This window comes from Penaeus chinensis, chromosome 30 (genome assembly GCF_019202785.1).
Source record: "Penaeus chinensis breed Huanghai No. 1 chromosome 30, ASM1920278v2, whole genome shotgun sequence".
NCBI classification, from domain to species: Eukaryota; Metazoa; Arthropoda; class Malacostraca; order Decapoda; family Penaeidae; genus Penaeus; species Penaeus chinensis.
In genome coordinates this window covers 21,572,221-21,577,337 of record NC_061848.1, presented here as the reverse complement: position 1 = coordinate 21,577,337, position 5,117 = coordinate 21,572,221, and the positions used below count along the sequence as shown (strand labels likewise).

Genomic DNA, 5,117 nt, shown 5'->3' with positions numbered 1-5,117 from the left:
TCATGAATACAATAATACATGTATTGGAATATATATTATTTACTTATATATCATGGCCAGATTTATAAAAAACAGAGCCTTGTGAATCTGAAGGGCTTTTCAGGCTTTATAGTATTTAATAAGCCCAGCCAACATCTGCCAAACAATGCCTCACAGTTTCTTTATACAGACATGGTATATGTAGTTATATACATATACATATATATGTGTGTGTGTGAGTGAGTGTGTGTGTGTGTGTGTGTGTGTGTGTGTGTGTGTGTGTGTGTGTGTGTGTGTGTGTGTGTGTGTGTGTGTGTGTGTGTGTGTGTGTGTGTGTGTGTTTGTGTGTGTGTTTGTGTGTGTGTGTGTGTGTGTGTGTGTGTGTGTGTGTGTGTTTGTGTGTGTGTGTGTGAGTGTGTGTGTGTGTGTGTGTGTGTGTGTGTGTGTGTGTGTGTGTGTGTGTGTGTGTGTGTGTGTGTGTGTGTGTGTGTGTGTGTGTGTGTGTTTTTTTATATATATATATATATATATATATATATATATATATATATATATATATATATATATATATATCCATATGCATACAAGTAATATACACAGTCAATACACCGTATTATACTTCCAGTCCAGTACATAACAAGAATTTCTTCATTTTTTCACTCGCCTGTTTCCCATTGCCTCCTTCATTAGCTTTCCACAAATGTATACTAGATTCACTCATTATGATTCGCCTTAGGATACTAAATGACGTGAAAATACAGTCTGAATAAGCACGTACATTCTTTTCTGATAACAAAATTTTACAGCTTGCACAGTGTGATTCCTTTTCAAAGATATATCATACCAATGGTACAGTTTAGTAACTTTCCTCATTATGTCTCTGTAATCTTCCACAGACACATGTACACAAGTGCAGAGCCACATGAACATGCCCAGAGACACCCACACAGGCATGCATAAATATGCCTACACTCACATTCTACACACACAATGTATCTATGTAGTGTATATCCATATAAACAATCAATATGTTACGTGTACTCGTACTTGGGCATGAATATAGTGTATGAAGCCTCCTGCTGCACATAATTTTTATACCCCTTTTTTAGATAAGCACATTATATATACAATTATAATGATAAGGCCTCAGTTAAGGCTACAGCAAAATGCCAGTAGCTGTCCTTGAATAGGGGAGTTAGTGGGCTTTGTCACAATGGCTATGACAGCTTAAAGAATATGTAAAGAAATAGATAATGCAGATTTGATTTACAGACATTATTCAACAAAGGATAATGTAAGTAATAATAGAGTTTAATGAAACAAAAGCAAGCTAATTTTTTTTTTCCATTAATGGAATCCAGAGTATGATAGGCTAAGTTATTTATAGATGCCAGTACATTGCCAAAATTGTCTCATAGCTGGACTGAAAATTGTATTTCTTAAAACAAATTAATGTTTTCCATATTCTGATACCTGTTTTTCTTATTGTGAAATATCACTAGAAGAGAGTGCAGTTGTGATAGAATTGTACAGATTTATACATAGACATAGATTTCTGTAGAGTTTTATGCATAAGAGAGTGAAGACATCCGATTGTAGGTTCCAGAACATGTATAATGGGGCAATTTAAGTAGCTCAAAGTATTAATCAGTAATAAGAAATAATAGAAATTAAACATAGAGATTCTTTGGAAAGCTACACTGATTTGTTATACACATTTAAATTCCTTTCTAGCAAAATGAAGTGGAGTATACTAAATCAATATTGATTTATTTGGTATTTTCTTCTTTAATTTAAAGTACTATTTGATATCGTTATTGAGTGAATGAAACTCAATTGACTGAGTTTAAAATAGGGATAGTTAGATATTCCAGTTGATAGTAATGATAACTTGAGAAACTCTGAGGAGATACATCAACAACAGTTATTTGAAAAAAAGTTACATTATATTATACACATCTTCAGTATATCAAATGTAGTTATATTTTTTTCTCATCATATACTTATGTTGAGAATGGAAGATAGATATATATATATTTATTCATATTATATATTAAAAGAAATAGTTGTTATTTTGAGGCACAATTGTAAGGTCTGGACAATCTCCTTTTACATTGAAGTTGAGAATTAGTTTTGAATATCAAACATTTTTTATTTACTCAAACTTAGTTTTACTGAAAATTATGTTGACAGCTGAATCTCTTTTTAATAACAAGCAAAACACATTGGATATGAATTTTTTTTTTTTTTTCTGCCTTCTTTATATCCTTTATAACCATCAATCACATTTCATAGCATAGGAAATGAAGGAAAATAATGCTGTGAAATGTGCATAACATCAGTTCTATAAAATCAGGAGACTCTTGCAACAGACATAAGAACATTAAAAATATCTTCTCTTTTCTATTGGTTTTCTGGCTGTAAAATGATCACTGAATATCAAAATTTCTGCTGAGGCATTATCCTTATGGTTAACCCTTCCACAGGCAAGTATGTAAAAAGACCCCAAGAACTGCATATGGGTTTACTGAAGTGACAATGGCAAGTCCGAGGAATGGTGGTTTTCGGCAAGTGTAGGAGTATGTACAACAGTTTTTTGGGGGTTGGAGAAGAATATTGTTCTTTTTCAAGTACACTGGCCAGGTACTTATTTTTAAATTGATCAATAAAAATTGGAAATATGATATAATAAAAGCCAGTGAAAGGGTTAAATTCATTCTAGATTCTATGCAAAGATCTTACATCATCAAATATCTTGACTATTCATTGTCCAAATGTAACTATGTGGCCCTAATCTGTTTTTATATATTTTATTTTTGAAACTAAGACACATGGTAAAGCTCAAATGATTATTCCAAAGCCAGTTATACATTTACATTCAAGCTATTTAAGCAACACTTATAACACATACCAGACTACATATCACTGATTCCCAGATTCTGAGGTTTGGTTAAAGTCTATCATTTGGAAATATTGCATTTTTTTTTTCATTGCAGGAGTATATGCAAAAGCTTTGAGATAGGGTGAAACTTATGGAGCAAGCATATCAGTTACTTCTCATCAATATATTGAGAAATGAGCAGTTTGACGTAATATGATATATTGATTTTTCTTTGGAGAAATTACCTAACTCTTTGAATTAAAAGTTAAAAGTCATGTTAATCATACCACCACATGCATTAAAAAATACAAATATATGTAAGTTTATTACCATTTTGAAGGAGAAAATTCCCTGATTTTAGAATTACCAGTGCTGGTGTCTTTTTTGTTATCAGAAGTTGTATATTTTTTAGATGTTATTTTCATCATATGTTCACATATTTAGTGTTCAAAAATAGTGTTAATATTTGATATTTTGATAATACAGAAAATTGTTAACAGTTTATTAAATAATTCCAGATATGTCTTGCAAAGCAAGAAATAAGAATTATTCAATTACTTTTCAATGGTAACATTATAATATTTCAGAAGTTGCCTAATATTTTTTTGACTGAACTACTAAATTCCAGCTGAATTATCCAATAAAAGAACATGAACAGTTAAAATCCCTCAAGAAATTATTTCTTACTAAGAAATCTTTCATCAGTTTTCAGTATATTTACAGCAACTGGAGGAACATACAATGGGAAGTGGCATGATCATTTGTGTATGTCATTTGTGTGTGTAGAGTGTGCTTATGCATCTGTATAACAAGGATATCTGTGAGCAAGTGTACAGGGATATATGGCTAATTTTTCTGTATATTAAAACTGTCATTTTGTCAATGTTCTTGTATGAGGTGATAACTCCAATAATAGATTACAACTTCAGTGTTTTTATATACTTCAAATACATGTATGAATAAACGTTACAAATATGCCTATGCACATTGGTTAAATGTTGCAAGGATTTTGACATTTAATACTGATATCCTAAGTATTGTAAGCATACTGTATCTACTTTTACATATGTGTGTGTGTGTGTGTGTGTGTGTGTGTGTGTGTGTGTGTGTGTGTGTGTGTGTGTGTGTGTGTGTGTGTGTGTGTGTGTGTGTGTGTGAGTATGTGTGTGTGTGTACATTTCTTGAGTAATCTTGCTATACGTGCTGTAAGCATAATTATAATAAAAAAATAAAGACATCTTTTTCAAGTGAATTTCATATTAGGCAGGAATAATGCATCCATCTTCATGGCAAATAAAAATACAAAAATATCTGAAAGATAAGTAGTTCATAAAATTGAACTACACAGTGATACAAAATCCTTCTGTCTACTCACAGAGCTGATCCTGGGTAAACAGTAAGACATATTATAGCTATATTCTAATATAGTTCTAATATATATTTTTTTTTCATTTCTCTATACTATATTTTCACACACAAAAAAAAACTAAAACACTAATTCACACCAAATTTTCCACAGTAACTTGATCTTTTTCTTTATCTCTTAAAAGTTAAAGCAATTTCACCATTTTAGTTTCATGCAAAATCATTTTGCAAAACAATACTTCAACCAGCAAAACTGATATGCTTATTTGTTTTCTCCATTTCTAGTTACCTGAAGTAGGACATTTACATAATCCACTGCTTATCCTAAAGGACCGTCCCGTGTGAAATATCTCACACGTCAGTTAATAATAACAACAAAATTTCTCTTCTCCCGGATAGAATATAGTGAACAAGGTATTTTGCTTATTACATTATTAATAATCATTATTTTTTTATTTTCATCTTTTCTAACAAATGGGGTTATAATAATCTAATGTATTTTTCAGTTCCCTCCTCAAGGGCTATTCAAATTTGAGCTGACTTGGCTGCGGCAAGACACAGATCTGTTCTAAACGTGACACACAGGAAACAGACAGTTAATGCTATTGAAGTCCAAAGAGATGAGAAACATAGACTACATATATTCTGCATTTTTTTTCCTTCTGTTATATTGGTATGGTAAATTTTCTGTTCAAGAACTTAAGAGAAATAATAATCAAAGAATTATCTTTATTTATATATAAAATATACACTTATTAGGTAAAAAAAAAGGGAAAAAAATGCCCCTCATGTCATCTTCACAGGAATACATATTTCCTCTTCAAAAACCTTCAACTCAAAGATTTTAAACAACATAGCCTCTCAACCAAGTAGCCTACTGGTAGAATAAAGA

The 5,117-nt window shown here is 31.2% G+C and overlaps 1 protein-coding gene across 1 annotated transcript in view; it reads right to left on the bottom strand.

Moving 5' to 3' along the window:
* Window positions 1-4,940: 4,940 nt before the first annotated feature.
* Window positions 4,941-5,117, bottom strand: part of LOC125041333 (hematopoietic prostaglandin D synthase-like) — a 19,878-nt gene continuing 19,701 nt past the window's right edge. The window contains exon 4 of the mRNA XM_047636194.1: window positions 4,941-5,117. This exon is cut by the window's right edge and continues 1,351 nt beyond it. The gene's annotated coding sequence lies outside the window, so the exon portion shown is untranslated.